The sequence below is a fragment of the Oreochromis aureus genome, linkage group 6 (assembly GCF_013358895.1).
Source record: "Oreochromis aureus strain Israel breed Guangdong linkage group 6, ZZ_aureus, whole genome shotgun sequence".
NCBI lineage: Eukaryota > Metazoa > Chordata > Actinopteri > Cichliformes > Cichlidae > Oreochromis > Oreochromis aureus.
The window spans coordinates 35,189,284-35,208,670 of NC_052947.1; positions in this window are offsets into that span (position 1 = coordinate 35,189,284).

Below are 19,387 nucleotides of genomic sequence, written 5' to 3' on the forward strand. Positions count from 1 at the left end.
CTTCTACCACACACAAGTTAAACTTAACCGGTAGTAAAGAAAGCGACCCACACAACTCTTTAACACAAACGAAGCGTTTACTGAACGTAAGGGCAGAGACAAATACTGTACAACACATCCCTTTTTAAACTCAAATGATATTCCAATTCCTTAACCAAATGAAATACACTGTATAAATGACATAATTCCCTTTCAAATTATATTAAACAACCCAACTTATGTTATCACCTTTTGGTAAGTGACTCACTAATATACACTCCAAAACACGTTATATAAATCCACTAAACATACAATATTCACACATGGGCCCCACACACACTCATATTCACACTTGTTGCAGGCTTGTTTGCTGCTCACGCCGGACGATGGAGAAAAATCCTCTTCTCCCCAGTAAGAGCACAAAAGTCTGACTTACAGTTCCGTTGCTCGGTAGGTCGCCGTTCACCAGTCCCACACTAAATCCACTCCCTGCGGACCCGATGCTGTCTCTGCTACAGCGCGTTAGCCAGTCACTGTCCAGCTCTCCGACAGTCCATAGCAGCTGCCTCCTGGCGCAGCCAAGCAGTCCGGCTAGCCTTTAGCCTCGGCGGTCATGGCTGGAAACACAGTTTTCCACGGATGGTGGTGCGACCGTTGAAACAAAAAGTCACTTCACCCACACTCTGTTGCGAACCTCTCACACGGTTAGCTTTCTAGTCACACACTCTTTTGTGCAAGTTAACCTCAGTAAAACTAGCCGAGTCTCTCACTTTGGTTCAGCTAACCTCGTGCATCTCTCCATGCCGTTCTCTTCTGTGAACTGTGAACACCTTATGTGGCGTTCAAGTCCATGGGAATTATGATTATCTACTCCCAAATTCCCATCCGGGCTACATAAGGATCGGTTCATGGTATCGGTTAACTTTTACGAGTACGAGTACGCACACATTTTACAGTATCGGCCCCGATACCCGATACCAGTATCGGGATCGGTGCATCCCTAATTTCTACTAAACGCAGTATTTCTGGGTAATCATAGTATTTCTATGTATTCCTGCCAGCTCCTCAGGAAGCCAATCCTCTGTGAGGACTGTAATTTTCAAATTGACATATCAAGTCATGCACGGCTTCCCAGCCAGCCAATCATATCTGAGTCCTGGCACATTCAAATTTGCATATTGGGACCTTCATGGCTTCCCAGCCAGCCAATCATATCTGAGTCCTGGCACATTTAAATTTCATATTGTTCCCTTCATGGCTTCCCAGCCAGCCAATCATATCTGAGTCGTGGCACATTTAAATTTGAATATTGGGACCTTCATGGCTTCTAAGCCCACCAATCATCTATGTCATATATCTCTAATATTTCATATTTTTATTTTAAATGTCTTCTGAATAAAATGGTCTAAGAATGACTGTTTTAGCCCCTACGGTTAGGAAATTATGGTCATTTGTTTGAGGGGAGTCGTCATTATGAGAAATAGACTGCAAAAGTCCTGTGTCTCTCTGTGCTGCGTGCACCTGTTTTGGCGGGAAAAAGTGCACAGGCTCTCTGATTGGTGGATTCAAATTCAGCAGCTCCCAGGCTGCTTGACTGAGCTAGAAACTTACTCTCTCCTGTGTGTGTGTGTGTGTGTGTGTGTGTGTGTGTGTGTGTGTGTTGTGTATGTGTGTGTGTGTGTGTGTGTGTGTGTGTGTGTGTGTGTGTGTGTGTGTGTGTGTGTGTGTGTGTGACAGAGAGAGAGAGGGAGAGAGAGAGAGAGAGAGAGAGAGAGAGAAAGCCTTTTTATGGGATGATCTCATTGTAAGATTCAAATTCAATATATTTAGACTGGTTGACTGAATTGGATCGTGTGTGTGTGTGTGTGTGTGTGTGTGTGTGTGTGTGTGTGACAGAGAGAGAGAGAGAGAAAGCCTTTTATGGGATGATCTCATTGTAAGATTCAAATTCAATATATTTAGACTGGTTGACTGAATTGGATCTTGTGTGTGTGTGTGTGTGTGTGTGTGTGTGTGTGTGTGTGTGTGTGTGTGTGTGTGTGTGTGTGTGTGTGTGAGAGAGAGAGAGAGCCTTTTATGGGATGATCTCATTGTAAGATTTAAATTCAATATATTTAGACTGGTTGACTGAATTGGATCTTGTGTGTGTGTGTGTGTGTGTGTGTGTGTGTGTGTGTGTGTGTGTGTGTGTGTGTGACAGAGAGAGAGAGAGAGAGAGAGAGAGAGAAAGCCTTTTTATGGGATGATCTCATTGTAAGATTCAAATTCAATATATTTAGACTGGTTGACTGAATTGGATCCTGTGTGTGTGTGTGTGTGTGTCTCTGTGCATGTGTGTTTCCATATGTGTCCATATTTGTGATTGTGTGGCTGTTATATATTTTTTATCGATTTTTTTCATTTAACAAGTATATTTGAAGGACCCTTAGCATGTTCAGCATTTTTTCAGCTGTCCATTTTGCTTTTCCAATTTTCTGTTTAAGTTATTACTATTGTGCTAAATCATAGCATTTCTGCTGTTTTATAAGATTTTTGCTAAATTTAGTATTTCTCATTAATTATAGTTTTCTACCAAATCATAGTACAGTATTTTTGCTTTTATAGGATTTTTATAGGATATTTATATTGCTTGATATAGTATTTCTGCTTATTATAGGATTTGTGCTTAATATAGTATTTCTGCTAAATGTAGTATTTATGCTTAATCATAGTATTTCTATATATTTCTGCCAGGTCCCCAGGCAGCCAATCCTCTGTGAGGACTGAGGCATTCAAATTTACATATCAGGGCCTGCACGGCTTCTTACCCAGCCAATCTTATCTTAGGGATGCAACATTCAAATTTACAAATCAGGGCCTGCACGGCTTCCCAGCCAGCCAATCATATCTGAGGTCTGCCCTTTCTTCTCTCGTCATATCTCAGCGACAGATGTACAAAGAGCAATGCAAATCACAGTCAAAGTACACCAAAGTCCGCTGATTCACCCAGTACAAAATTATGCTTCTAGTCTAACTAGTTTTTGAGTTACACGACGTTTTATAACTCCAAAAAGCGGCGTTTTTCGCCTCTCACCGCAATCTAATTCTGACTGCTCATCACCCTGTTTTCCAGGCGCTCGCTCTCTTTCCCAATTCTGCAAACATTTATGATTTTAGCAGCTTTTCTAATATGGACCTCAGATTCTTGTTAACGCTCCATGGCAGAAACAAGTACACAGCCTGATGAAGCAGACAGAGGCAGTACCTCTGATTGGTGAATTTGAGCAGAACCAGGTTGTTCTTTCATTTCATTTCTTTATTTATTTCACACATGGTTCAACAGTGTTTCTTTTTCTACATACAGAACCTTCTGCCTCTTTTCAGCAGAAATTCTGCTCATCTCTTGTGTTGGAGTGCCCTCTTGTGGCGCCTTTTGGGTAGTGCCTTAGTGAACACTGCAAAGAAGTGGTATCAGACTGGTTTGTAGTGGAGGAATTTGTTGCCAGTTTCTTTCATCTTTAATCCGTATTCATGTTGTAATGTAGTAACTTTTGTGGCACAAATACCACAATATGGCAGAAACACTATGTTTTGGCACAAATACTTTGATTTGGTATACTTTACCTTCTTCACCCCTTTTCAGCAAAATTTTCATTTTTTTCACCCCTTTTCAGCACAAATTCCATTTTTGGGGCTGTTTTCAAAAAAAAAACTCTTTTCAGCAGAAACTCTGCTGATTCATCTCTTTTCAGCGCTGCGTTTCTGCTCCTTTGCCTCTTTTCTGCAGAAATTCTTCTGATTCACCTCTTTTCTGCAAAATTTTCAGCCTTTTCACCTCTTATCAGCACAATTCTCAGCAGCTTCTGCTCATTTCAGGAGAATTGTCAGTCTGTCCACGTCTTCTCTGTGAGAATGTGTTTGGGTCAGTGAGATGAGTAGCTGCTTTGAGCCTGGTAGGGCCAGGTTCGGATCCTGCTCAGGGCAACATTTTGTTTTCACCACCATACAACTTTTTGCAGTACCTCTGATTGGTGAAAATGAGCAGAACCAGGTTGTTCTTTCATTTCATTTCTTTATTTATTAGAAACTCTGGTGATTCATCTCTTTTCAGCGCAAGGTTCTGCTTCTTTGCCTCTTTTCTGCAGAAATTCTGCTGATTCACCTCTTTTCTGCAAAATGTTCAGCCTTTCACCTCTTCTCAGCACAAATCTCAGCTGTTTTCAGAAAAAAAAACTCTTTTGAGCAGAAATTCTGCTGATTCATCTCTTTTCAGCGCAACTTATTGCTTCTTTACCTCTTTTCTGCAGAAATTCTGCTGATTCACCTCTTTTCTGCAAAATTTTCAGCCTTTTCACTTCTTCTCAGCACAGTTCTCAGCAGCTTCTGCTCATTTAGCAAAATTGTCCGTTTCTCCATCTCTTGTTTTTTGCGAGAATGAGTTTGGTTCAGTGAGATGAGCAGCTGCCAAGAGATGAGAAGGGCCAGGTTCAAATCCCGGTCATGGTAAAACCTGTTTCCAGTTTTCTCTTTTGTTCTACCTCTTTTCTGCAGAAATTCTGCTGATTTATCTCTTTTCTGCAAAATTTTCAGCGTTTTCGCCTCTTCTCAGCACAAAAAATGAGCAGCTTCTGCTCATTTTAGCAGAATTGTCACTCTCTCCTCCTCTTTTGTGAGACAATGACTTTGGCTCAGTGAGATGAGTAGCTGCCTTGAATCCACGAGGGCCAGGTTCGAATCCTGCTCAGCGCAAAACTTTTTTTTCACCACCATACAACTTTTTGCAACTTTTCATCTTTTTCAGCTTTTCAGCAGACAGCTTCAGCGTTAAGGCATCCACACAGCATTTTCGCAGGAAATGCAAATTTTTCTAGTTGTGTGGATGCTTTATGCATCCACACTATTGAGTTCCTGTTTCTCTTTATTCTTTATTGTGTGGATGCTTTATGCATCCACACTATTGAGTTCCTGTTTCTCTTTATTCTTTATACTTTATTATTCTAGTTGCCACTTTTTGTACGTTTTTTGGCACTTAACTACTTTAACAATTTTCAGCCGATTTTCACCGTTCAAATTTTAAACTATTCTGCTATTTCTGCTAATGATGGCTATGACTTTTGGTATTTTATGCTATTATACTTTTTAAAATATTAAGCTTTTTTCCTTTAATTTGTCCCATTGAAATGAATGGGAAACTTCCACAATTCTGCTAAAACTTGCTTGTTTTTGAAACTTAACTACATTCTCATACTTTCGCGTAGAACAACCATTCAAACTTTAAAATGTTCACAAATTATTGGGCTATTCATTAATGATTCAGCTTTTTCATATCTGTTACCGTTTTCATCTTATCCTCTTTAAGTTTTGAGTTTCATTTTGTGATTTTTCAGAAAATACATGCGTTGTTATGGTTGCTATGCACTTGGCTTCCAGTGTGCCACTGTAGGTTTCATGAGTCTTCTCTTCATGTCCGAACAACTTCTTGATACTTGCTCAATTTTCACTCAACTTCCACAAATTATACATCAAAACGTAGGTATTTTTGCTGGCTTTCCGAAAATGTCACCATCATTGTTGTGAGATTTATAGAATTTTGGCAAATCTCCTCAGACCAACACAAAGTCAGAAAACTCTCTATAGAAAGTCAATGGAGAGTTTGTTCAAAATCATCGCTTGATTTCTCTAATGAGAGGCATATTCGAATCGTCATATCTCCTTAACGAAGCGAAGTTAAAACATGAGGCTTGTCCCAGTATATCTTCAGACACTCCTGACGCTCACAATTCAAGAATTCTTTTCTTACCTATTTCCGTTCTGAGATGAGTTACACTTGTTTGAAGGTAGGAAATTCATCCTTCGCTCAGATTTCTTCAGATTTCAAACTCTGAAATGAACCACTTTTTTTCTCTCGTCATATCTTTTTTTTGGATTTCCACACAGACCTGAAAATTTCCATGACTGTTCACCAAAGCCTGCTGTCTCTTACGGTGAAAGAATGATATCGATACTCCAAATAGATTTAGAGTTAGAAAACGTTGTTTGAGGGGAAGTCAAGGCAGTTTTTGCTGCGCCTCTACTCAGTTATGGTGCATTACAAGTCAAATATCTTCAATAATTCATATTTTAATGATAAATTGTCAACATTGTAAGATTCCCCATGTCTTCTGAACAAAGCGGTGTAAGAATGACCATTCTAGCCCCTACGGTTAGGAAATTATGGCCATTTGTTTGAGAGGAATCCTCACTATGAGAAATAGACTGCAAAAATCCTGTGTCTCTCTGTGCTGCATGCACCTGTTTTGGCGGGGGAAAAAGTGCACAGGCTCTCTGATTGGTGGATTCAAATTCAGCAGCTCCCAGACTGCTTGACTGAGCTAGAAACTTACTTCTCTCTCCTGTGTGTGTGTGTGTGTGTGTGTGTGTGTGTGTGTGTGTGTGTGTGTGTGTGTGTGTGTGTGTGTGTGTGTGTGTGTGTGTGTGTGTGTGTGTGTGTGTGTGAGAGAGAGAGAGAGAGAAAGCCTTTTATGGGATGATCTCATTGTAAGATTTAAATTCAATATATTTAGACTGGTTGACTGAATTGGATCTTGTGTGTGTGTGTGTGTGTGTGTGTGTGTGTGTGTGTGTGTGTGTGTGTGTGTGTGACAGAGAGAGAGAGAGAGAGAGAGAGAGAAAGCCTTTTATGGGATCATCTCATTGTAAGATTTAAATTCAATATATTTAGACTGGTTGACTGAATTGGATCTTGTGTGTGTGTGTGTGTGTGTGTGTGTGTGTGTGTGTGTGTGTGTGTGTGTGTGTGTGTGTGTGTGAGAGAGAGAGAGAGAGAGAGAGAGAGAGACAGAGAAAGCCTTTTTATGGGATGATCTCATTGTAAGATTCAAATTAGACTGGTTGACTGAATTGGATCGTGTGTGTGTGTGTGTGTGTGTGACAGAGAGAGAGAGCGAGAGAGAGAGAGAGAGAGTGAGAGAGAGAAAGCCTTTTTATGGGATGATCTCATTGTAAGATTCAAATTCAATATATTTAGACTGGTTGAGTGAATTGGATCTTGTGTGTGTGTGTGTGTGTGTGTGTGTGTGTGTGTGTGTGTGTGAGAGAGAGAGAGAGAGAGAGAGAGAGAGAGAGAAAGCCTTTTATGGGATGATCTCATTGTAAGATTCAAATTCAATATATTTAGACTGGTTGAGTGAATTGGATCTGTGTGTGTGTGTGTGTGTGTGTGTGTGTGTGTGTGAGAGTGAGAGAGAGAGAGAGTGAGAGAGAGAAAGCCTTTTTATTGGATGATCTCATTGTAAGATTCAAATTCAATATGTTTAGACTGGTTGACTGAATTGGATCTTGTGTGTGTCTCTCTGTGCATGTGTGTTTCCATATGTGTCCATATTTGTGATTGTGTGACTGTTATACTTTTTTTCCTGATTTTTTTTTTCATTTAACAATTACATTTGAGGGACCCTTTGCATGTTCAGCATTTTTTCCGCTGTTCATTTTGCTTTTCCAATTTTTCTATTTAAGTTATTACTATTGTGCTAAGTCATAGCATTTCTGCTGCTTTTCAGTATTTCTGCTAAATACAGCATTTGTGCTAAATCATACTATTTCTGCTATTTTATAAGATTTGTGCTAAATATAGCATTTCTGCCAAATATAGTATTTTTGATTAATTATAGTTTTTCTACCAAATCATAGTACAGTTTTACTGCTTTTATATGGCTTCTAAGACAACCAATCATATCCGAGGGCTTGCACATTCAAATTTGCATATTGTTGCCTTCATGGCTTCCCAGCCAGCCAATCATATCTGAGGCCTTGCACATTCAAATTTGCATATTGGGGCAATCATGGCTTCTAAGACAACCAATCATCTATGTCATATATCTATGATATTTCATATTTTTATTTTAAATGGTCAACATTTCAGGATTCTCCCATGTCTTCTGAACACAACGGTCTAAGAATGACCGTTTTAGCCCCTCTGGTTCGGAATTTATGGCTGTTTGTTTGAGGGGAGTCCTCACTATGAGAAATAGACTGCAAAAATCCTGTCTCTCTCTGTGCTGTAAAAGCCTGCACTTGGTGCACCAGTTTTGGCAGGAAAAAGCACACAGCCCCTCTGATTGGTGGATTCAAATTGAGAATCTCACAGCTGTTTGACTGACCTAGAAACATGCTGTTAACAGCCCCTGTTCACTTGCTGATGCTATGTGTGTGTGTGTGTGTGTGTGTGTGTGTGAGCCTGTGTGTGGGTGTGTGTGTGTGTGTGTGTGTGTGTGTGTGTGTGTGTGTGTGTGTGAGAGAGAGAGAGAGAGAGCGAGAGAAAGACACACAAAGCCCTTTTTAGGGCAGCATCTCATTGTTGGATAAAAATATAATATATTCAGACTGGTTGACTGGCATAGACCCTGTGTGTGTGTCTCTCTCTGTACATTTGTGTATCCATATTTGATTTTGTGTGTATTTGTTGATTTGTGTATCCATATTTAATTTTGTGTGTATCTGTTGGCTGTTCTTATTTGTATTTCTAAATGTATTTTTATTTTATTTTTCACAGGTGAACAAAAATTAGTTTTGAGCAAACTTAACCATGTTCCTTTTATTCAGCTTGTCATTTTACCTTTCCAATATTTTCACTTAAGTTATTACTATTCTGCTCAATCATAGTATCTGTTCTAAATCATTGTTATTGAGCTATATTGTAGGATTTCTGCTAAATCATAGTATTTCTACTATATTATATTTTTCTTTCTAAATATATCATTTCTGCTATAGAGTAGTATTTCTATAATGTTTAAGAATGTTTGGCTAAATATATTCTTTCTGTTATCTTATACTATTTCTCCGAAATTCTTGTATTTCTGGGAAGTTATCATGTTTCTGGTAAGTTACAATATTTCTGCTAAGTTCTGCTATGCTATTGTATTTCTGCCAAGTATTATGTTTCCTCTAAGATATTGGAGTTCTGCTAAGTTACTACATTTAGCAACGTTCCTTTGCTTCTGCAAAGTTTTTACAATTCTGCAACTTTTCAGCTTTTTCAGCTAGTTTCAGCTGACAGCTTCAGCGTTCCAGCATCCACACTGCATTTTCGCAGGAAATGCAAATTTTTCTAGTTCTACTTTATTCTACTTTATTATTATTCTAGTTGCAACTTTTTGCACTTTTTTTGGCACTTTTCTACTTCCACAATTTTCAGCCGATTTTCACCGTTCAAATTTTAAACTATTCTGCTATTTCTGCTAATGATGGCAATGACTTTTGGTATTTTTAACTATTATACTTTTTAAAATATTAAGCTTTTTTCCTTTAATTTGTCCCATTGAAATGAATGGGAAACTTCCGCAATTCTGCTAAAACTTGCTTGTTTTTGAAACTTAACTACTTTTTCCTACTTTCACGTAGAACAACCATTCAAACTTTAAAATGTTCACAAATTATTGGGCTATTCATGAATGATTCAGCTTTTTCATATCTGTTACAGTTTTACTTTTATCCCTCTTAAAGTTTTCAGTTGCAAAATTGTGATTTTTCAGAAAATACATGCGTTGTTATGGTTGCTATGCACTTGGCTTCCAGTGTGCCACTGTAGGTTTCATGAGTCTTCTCTTCATGTCCGAACAACTTCTTGCTACTTGCTCAATTTTCACTCAACTTCCACAAATTATACATCAAAACGTAGGCATTTTTGCTGGCTTTCCGAAAATGTCACCATCATTGTTGTGAGATTTATAGAATTTTGGCAAATCTCCTCAGACCAACACAAAGTCGCAAAACTCTCCATAGAAAGTCAATGAGAGCTTGTTCAAAATCATCGCTTGATTTCTGTAATGAGAGGCATATTCGAATCGTCATATCTCCTTAACGAAGCGAAGTTAAGACATGAGGCTTGTCCCAGTATATCTTCAGACACTCCTGACGCTCACAATTCAAAATTTTTTCTCACCTATTACCGTTCTGAAATGAGTTAGACTTGTTTGAGGGTAGGAAATTCGTCCTTCGCTCAGATTTCTTCAGATTTCAAACTCTGAAATGAACAACTTTTTCTCTCGTCATATCTTTTTTTTTGGATTTCCACAGAGACCTGAAAATTTCCATGATTGTTCACCAAAGCCTGCTGTCTCTTACGGTGAAAGAATGATATTGATACTCCAAATAGATTTAGAGTTAGAAAGCGTTGTTTGAGGGCAGGTCAAGGCAGTTTTGCTTTGCTCTACTCAGTTATGGTGCATTAGAAGTCAAATATCTTTAATAATTCATATTTTAATGATAAATTGTAAACACTTTAAGATTCCCCATCTCTTCTGAACAAAAGCGGTGTAAGAATAACCGTTCTAGCCCCTACGGTTAGGAAATTATGGTCATTTGTTTGAGGGGAGTCGTCATTATGAGAAATAGACTGCAAAAATCCTGTGTCTCTCTGTGCTGCGTGCACCTGTTTTGGCGGGAAAAAGTGCACAGGCTCTCTGATTGGTGGATTCAAATTCAGCAGCTCCCAGGCTGCTTGACTGAGCTAGAAACTTACTTCTCTCTCCCTGTGTGTGTGTGTGTGTGTGTGTGTGTGTGTGTGTGTGTGTGTGTGTGTGTGTGTGTGTGTGTGTGTGTGTGTGTGTGTGTGTGTGTGTGAGTGAGAGAGAGAGAGAGAGAGAGAGAGAGAGAAAGGCTTGTTATGGGATGATCTCATTGTAAGATTTAAATTCAATATATTTAGACTGGTTGACTGAATTGGATCTGTGTGTGTGTGTGTGTGTGTGTGTGTGTGTGTGTGTGTGTGTGTGTGTGTGTGTGTGTGTGTGACAGAGAGAGAGAGAGAGAGAGAGAGAGAAAGCCTTTTTATGGGATGATCTCATTGTAAGATTCAAAATCAATATATTTAGACTGGTTGACTGAATTGGATCTTGTGTGTGTGTGTGTGTGTGTGTGTGTGTGACAGAGAGAGAGAGAGAGAGAGAGAGAGACAGAGAAAGGCTTTTTATGGGATGATCTCATTGTAAGATTCAAAAGTCAATATATTTAGACTGGTTGACTGAATTGGATCTTGTGTGTGTGTGTGTGTGTGTGTGTGTGTGTGTGTGTGTGTGTGTGTGTGTGTGTGTGTGTGTGTGTGTGTGACAGAGAGAGAGAGAGAGAGAGAGAAAGCCTTTTTATGGGATGATCTCATTGTAAGATTCAAAATCAATATATTTAGACTGGTTGACTGAATTGGATCTTGTGTGTGTGTGTGTGTGTGTGTGTGTGTGTGTGTGTGTGTGTGTGAGAGAGAGAGAGAGAGAGAGAGAAAGGCTTGTTATGGGATGATCTCATTGTAAGATTTAAATTCAATATATTTAGACTGGTTGACTGAATTGGATCTGTGTGTGTGTGTGTGTGTGTGTGTGTGTGTGATTTAAATTCAATATAGTTAGACTGGTTGACTGAATTTGATCCTGTGTGTGTCTGTCTGTGCATGTGTGTTACCATATGTGTACATATGTGGTTGTGTGACTGTTATATTTTTTTTGCTGGTTTTTTCTCATTTAACAATTACATTTGAGGGACCCTTAGCATGTTCAGCATTTTTCAGCTGTCCATTTTGCTTTTCCAATTTTCTATTTAGGTTATTACTATTGTGCTAAGTCATAGCATTTCTGCTGCTTTCCAGTATTTGTGCTAAATACAGCATTTCTGCTAAATCATACTATTTCTTCTATTTCATCAGATTTGTGCTAAATATAGTGTTTCTGCTACAGCATAGTATTTCTGCCAAATATAGTATTTTTGATTAATTATAGTTTTCTACCAAATCATACTACAGTTTTACTGCTTTTATATGGCTTCTAAGACAACCAATCATATCCGAGGGCTTGCACATTCAAATTTGCATATTGTTGCCTTCATGGCTTCCCAGCCAGCCAATCATATCTTAGGCCTTGCACATTCAAATTTGCATATTGGGGCAATCATGGCTTCTAAGACAACCAATCATCTATGTCATATATCTATGATATTTCATATTTTTATTTTAAATGGTCAACATTTCAAGATTCTCCCATGTCTTCTGAACACAACGTTCTAAGAATGACCGTTGTAGCCCCTACGGTTAGGAATTTATGGCTGTTTGTTTGAGGGGAGTCCTGACTATGAGAAATAGACTGCAAAAATCCTGTCTCTCTCTGTGCTGTAAAAGCCTGCACCTGGTGCACCAGTTTTGGCAGGAAAAAGCACACAGCCCCTCTGATTGGTGGATTCAAATTGAGAATCTCACAGCTGTTTGACTGACCTAGAAACATGCTGTTAACAGCCCCTGTTCACTTGCTGATGCTATGTGTGTGTGTGGTGTGTGTGTGGTGTGTGTGTGAGCCTGTGTGTGTGTGTGAGTGTTTGAGTGTGTGTGTGTGTGTGTGTGTGTGTGTGTGTGTGTGAGAGAGAGAGAGAGAGAGACACACACAAAGCCCTTTTTAGGGCAGCATCTCATTGTTGGATAAAAATATAATATATTCAGACTGGTTGACTGGCATAGACCCTGTGTGTGTGTCTCTCTCTGTACATTTGTGTATCCATATTTGATTTTGTGTGTATTTGTTGATTTGTGTATTCATATTTAATTTTTGTGTATCTGTTGGCTGTTCTTATTTGTATTTCTAAATGTATTTTTATTTTATTTTTTCACAGGTGAACAAAAATTAGTTTTGAGCAAACTTAACCATGTTCCTTTTATTCAGCTTGTCATTTTACCTTTCCAATATTTTCACTTAATTTATTACTATTCTGCTCAATCATAGTATCTGTTCTAAATCATTGTTATTGAGCTATATTGTAGGATTTCTGCTAAATCATAGTATTTCTACTATATTATATTTTTCTTTCTAAATATATCATTTCTGCTATAGAGTAGTATTTCTGTAATGTTTAAGAATGTTTGGCTAAATATATTCTTTCTGTTATCTTAAACTATTTCTCCGAAATTCTTTGTATTTTTGGGAAGTTATCGTGTTTCTGGTAAGTTACAATATTTCTGCTAAGTTCTGCTATGTTATTGTATTTCTGCCAAGTATTATGTTTCCTCTAAGATATTGCAGTTCTGCTAAGTTACTACATTTTAGCAACGTTCCTTTGCTTCTGCAAAGTTTTACAATTTCTGCAACTTTTCAGCTTTTTCAGCTAGTTTCAGCTGACAGCTTCAGCGTTCCAGCATCCACACTGCATTTTCGCAGGAAATGCAAATTTTCTAGTTATACTTTATTATTATTTTACTAGTTGCTTCCGTACGTTTTTGGCACTTAACTACTTTAACAATTTTCAGCCGATTTTCACCGTTCAAATTTTAAACTATTCTGCTATTTCTGCTAATGATGGCTATGACTTTTGGTATTTTATGCTATTATACTTTTTAAAATATTAAGCTTTTTATGCTTTTTTTGTCCCATTGAAGTGAATGGAAAACTTCCACAATTCTGCTAAAACTTGCTTGTTTTGAAACTTAACTACATTCTCATACTTTCGCCTAGAACAACCATTCAAACTTTAAAATGTTCACAAATTATTGGGCTATTCATTAATGATTCAGCTTTTTCATATCTGTTACCGTTTTCATCTTATCCCTCTTTAAGTTTTGAGTTTCATTTTTGTGATTTTTCAGAAAATACATGCGTTGTTATGGTTGCTATGCACTTGGCTTCCAGTGTGCCACTGTAGGTTTCATGAGTCTTCTCTTCATGTCCGAACAACTTCTTGCTACTTGCTCAATTTTCACTCAACTTCCACAAATTATACATCAAAACGTAGGTATTTTTGCTGGCTTTCAGAAAATGTCACCATCATTGTTGTGAGATTCATAGAATTTTGGCAAATCTCCTCAGACCAACACAAAGTCGGAAAACTCTCCATAGAAAGTCAATGGAGAGTTTCTTCAAAATCACCGCTTGATTTCTGTAATGAGAGGCATATTCGAATCGTCATATCTCCTTAACGAGCGAAGTTAAAACATGAGGCTTGTCCCGTATATCTTCAGACACTCCTGACGCTCACAATTCAAGAATTTTTTTCTCACCTATTACCGTTCTGAAATGAGTTAGACTTGTTTGAGGGTAGGAAATTAGTCCTTCGCTCAGATTTCTTCAGATTTCAAACTCTGGAAATGAACCTTTTTTTCTCTCGTCATATCTTTTAATGGATTTCCACAGAGACCTGAAAATTTCCATGACTGTTCACCAAAGCCTGCTGTCTCTTACGGTGAAAGAATGATATCTATACTCCAAATAGATTTAGAGTTAGAAAGCGTTGTTTGAGGGCAAGTCAAGGCAGTTTTCGCTTGCCTCTACTCAGTTATGGTGCATTACAAGTCAAATATCTTTAATAATTCATATTTTAATGATAAATTGTCAACACTTGAAGATTCCCCATCTCTTCTGAACAAAAGCGGTGTAAGAATGACCGTTCTAGCCCCTACGGTTAGGAAATTATGGTCATTTGTTTGAGAGGAATCCTCATTATGAGAAATACACTGCAGAAATCCTGTCTCTCTCTGTGCTGAGTGTGTGTACAAAGGGCTGCACCTGTTTTGGCGGGAAAAAGTACACAGCCTCTCTGATTGGTGGATTCAAATTTAGCAGCTCCCAGGCTGCTTGACTGACCTAGAAACTTGCTCCTCTCTCTCTGTGTGTGTGTGTGTGTGTGTGTGTGTGTGTGTGTGTGTGAGTGTGTGAGACAGAGAGAGAGAGAGAGAGAGTTTTATGGGAGCATCTTATTGTATGATTTAAATTCAATATATTTAGACTGGTTGACTGAATTTGATCCTGTGTGTGTCTCTCTGTGCATGTGTGTTTCCATATGTGTCCATATTTGTGATTGTGTGACTGTTATACTTTTGCTGATTTCTTTTTTCTTTTAACAATTACATTTGAGGGACCCTTTGCATGTTCAGGATTTTTTCAGCTGTCCATTTTGCTTTTCCAATTTTTCTATTTAAGTTATTACTATTGTGCTGAATCATACTATTTCTGCTATTTTATAAGATTTGTGCTAAATATAGTATTTCTGCCCAGTATAGTATTTCTGATTAATTATAGTTTTTCTACCAAATCATATTACAGTATTTTTGCTTTTTATACCATTTTTATAGGATATTTATATTGCTTAATATAGTATTTCTGCTTTTTATAGGATTTGTGCTTAATACAGTATTTCTGCTAAATGTAGTATTTATGCTTAATCACACTATTACTATATATTTCTGCCAGCTTCCCAGCCAGCCAATCATATCTGAGGTCTGCAGTTTCTTCTCTCGTCATATCTCAGCGACGGATGTACAAAGAGTAATGAAAATCGCAGTCAAAGTACACCAAAGTCCGCTGATTCACCCAGTACAAGAATTATGCTCCTAGGCCACCTAGTTTTGGAGTTACACGACGTTTTGTAACTCCAAAAACGGCGCTCTTTGCCTCACACCGCGATCTAATTCTGACTGCTCATCACCCTGTTTCCCAAGTGCTCACTGTCTTTCCCAGTGGCGCAGCTGATAATGACACAGGTCTGCAACCCAAAGGTTGCGGGTTCAACTCCACCTTGGACAACATGTTTCTTGCCCTACAAATTAATACACTATCACAGACCACTAATTCATATTCATCATTTATTACAATTCTGAAAACTTTTACCAGCTTTTCTAATATGGACCTCACATTCTTCTTAACACTCCATGGCACAAATACTCTTCCCTTTAGGCTCTGTGAATGTGTGTGTGTGTGTATCAATATTTCTCCCATTTTAAAGTATTACTCCTCCATAATTGGATTTCTCTTAAATCAAAGTACTTTTACTACATCTTAGTACTTCTGCTCAATCATAGTATTTCTGCTAAATCATGGTTTTTGTGCCAAGTCATCAGAATCATGTTTATTGGCCAAGTATATGTGCATACAAATACAAGGAATTTGGTTCCGGTAGATGGTGGCTCTCGAGCACAGCAATGTAAATCTCACACACACACACACACACACACACACACACACACACACACACACACGCACCCACACACAATTATCTTACCGTTGAGCAATGAATTACGTTTGTTTGAGGGGTGGAAATCTGTCCTTCTCTCAGTCTTCAAACTCTGGAAATGAAGCCGTTTCTTCTCTCGTCATATCTCCGCGACGGAGGTAGAACGAGCTATGAAAATCGCAGTCAAAATACACCAAAGTCCGCTGATTCACCCAGTACAAGAATTATGCTGCTAGCCCTCCTAGGTTTTGAGTTACACGACGTTTTGTAACTCCAAAAAACGGCGTTTTTCGCCTCTCACCGCGATCTATTTTCTGACTGCTCAAGTATCTGTCTTTCAGACCGCCGCCCCTTTCCAGGTGGCGCAATCAGTAATGACACGGCTCTGCAGCTCAAAGGTCGTGGGTTCAATCCCACGTTGGTCCACGTTTTTTTTCACTACAAATTTATACACTATCACAGACCTGTAATTTATATTGCTAATTTATTACAATTCTGCAAAGTTTTATGATTTTAGCAGCTTTTCTAATATGGACCTCAGATTCTTGTTAACGCTCCATGGCAGAAACAAGTACACAGCCTGATGAAGCAGACTGAGGCAGTACCTCTGATTGGTGAAAATGAGCAGAACCAGGTTGTTCTTTCATTTCATTTCTTTATTTATGTCACACATGGTTCAACAGTGTTTCTTTTTCTACATACAGAACCTTCTGCCTCTTTTCAGCAGAAATTCTGCTCATTCACCTCATCTCTTGTGTTGGAGTGCCCTCTTGTGGCGCCTTTTGGGTAGTGCCTTAGTGAACACTGCAAAGAAGTGGTATCAGACTGGTTTGTAGTGGAGGAATTTGTTGCCAGTTTCTTTCATCTTTAATCCGTATTCATGTTGTAATGTAGTAACTTTTGTGGCACAAATACCACAATATGGCAGAAACACTATGTTTTGGCACAAATAGTTTGATTTGGTATACTTTATCTTCTTCACCCCTTTTTAAGCAAAATTTTCATTTTTTCACCCCTTTTCAGCACAAATTCCATTTTTGGGGCTGTTTTCAGAAAAAAAAAACTCTTTTCAGCAGAAACTCTGCTGATTCATCTCTTTTCAGCGCACGCGTTTCTGCTCCTTTGCCTCTTTTCTGCAGAAATTCTTCTGATTCACCTCTTTTCTGCAACATTTTAAGCCTTTTCACCTCTTATCAGCACAATTCTCAGCAGCTTCTGCTCATTTCAGCAGAATTGTCAGTCTGTCCACCTCTTCTCTGTGAGAATGTGTTTGGGTCAGTGAGATGAGAAGCTGCTTTGAGCCTGGTAGTAAATCTGTTATGTTATAGTATTACTACTAAATCACAGTATTCCTGCCAATTCAAGGAGGCTGACTGTTACTAAGTGCATCAGTGTACATAGGTCATCTCTTGTGTTGGAGTGCCCTCTTGTGGCGCCTTTTGGGTAGTGCCTTAGTAAGCGTGAACACTGCAAAGAAGTGGTATCAGACTGGTTTGTAGTGGAGGAATTTGTTGCCAGTTTCTTTCATCTTTAATCCGTATTCATGTTGTAATGTAGTAGTACCACAATATGGCAGAAACACTATGTTTTGGCACAAATACTTTGATTTAGTATACTTTAGCTTCTTCACCCCTTTTCAGCAAAATTTTCATTTTTTTCACCCCTTTTCAGCACAAATTCCAGCTTTTTTGGCTGTATTCAGAAAAAAGACAACTCTTTTGAGCTGAAACTCTGCTGATTCATCTCTTTTCAGTGCAAGTTTCTGCTTCTTTGCCTCTTTTCTGCAGAAATTCTGCTGATTCATCTCTTTTCAGCGCAAGTTTTATGATTTTAGCAGCTTTTCTAATATGGACCTCAGATTCTTGTTAACGCTCCATGGCAGAAATACATACAAGTACCCACCTGATGAAGCAGACAGAGGAAGTACCTCTGATTGGTGAATTTGAGCAGAAACAGGTTGTTTTGCCTCTTTTCAGCAGAAAGTTTGCGTTTTCACCTCTTATCAGCACAAATGTCAGCCACTTCTGCTGTTTTTATCAGAATTTTCAGCTTTTTCACCTTTTTTCAGTTATGTGAGAACCAGTTTTACTCAATGAGTAGCTGAAAATTTTCAGCCTGTTCTGCTCTTTCAGAAGAATTTCTCACATCATATCTCTTGGTGGGACAACAACTGCTTTGGCTCAGTGAGATGAGCAGCTACTGTGATTGCTTCTTTCCGTCTTTTCAGCAGAAATTCTGCTGATTTACCTCTTTTCAGCGCAATATTCTTCTTTCCATCTTTTCTGCAGAAATTCTGCTGATTCACCTCTTGTCTGCAAATTTTCAGCTTTTCACTTCTTCTCAGCACAAAACTCAGCAGCCTCTGCTCATTTAGCAAAATTGTCAGTTTCTCCATCTCTTGTGTTTGTCGGAACAAGTTTAGTTCAGTGAGATGAGTAGCTACCTTGAGAACAGAAGGGCCAGGTTCAAATCCTGGTCATGGGATTTGAACACCTGTTTTCAGCACAAATCTTAACTTTTTAGCTGTTTTAAGCAGAAACCTGTTTCACGAGAGAAACCTTTTAACTCAATTTCAGCTTTTCACCCCTTTCCAGCAAAATTTTCAGTTTCCCAGCTTTTTCAGCTATTTTCAGCAAAAACATCTTTTCAGCAGAAATTCTGCTGATTCACCTCTATTCAGCGCAACGTTCTGCTTCTTTGCCTCTTTTCTGCAGAAATTCTGCTGATTCACCTCTTTTCTGCAAAATTTTCAACCATTTCACCTCTTATCAGCACAATTCTCAGCAGTTTCTGCTCATTTCACCATAATTGTCAGTCTCTCCATCTCTTATCTTGTGAGAGTGAATTTGGCACAGTGAGATGAGTAGCTGCTTTGCACCCAGGAGGTCCAGGTTCGAATCCTGCTCAGGGTGACATTCTTTTTTCACCACCATACAACTTTTGCAACTTTTCAGCTTTTTCAGCTTTTCAGCAGACAGCTTCAGCGTTAAGGCATCCACACAGCATTTTCGCAGGAAATGCAAATTTTTCTAGTTATTCTAGTTGCCACTTTATACTTTTTATTGTTTACTGCTTTTTGGCGTTTTAACTACTTTAACAATTTTCAGCCGATTTTCACCGTTCAAATTTTAAACTATTCTGCTATTTCTGCTAATGATGGCTATGACTTTTGGTATTTTATGCTATTATACTTTTTAAAATATTAAGCTTTTTCCTTTAATTTGTCCCATTGAAATGAATGGGAAACTTCCACAATTCTGCTAAAACTTGCTTGTTTTTGAAACTTAACTACATTCTCATACTTTCGCCTAGAACAACCATTCAAACTTTAAAATGTTCACAAATTATTGGGCTATTCATTAATGATTCAGCTTTTCATATCTGTTACCGTTTTCATCTTATCCCTCTTTAAGTTTTGAGTTTCATTTTGTGATTTTTCAGAAAATACATGCGTTGT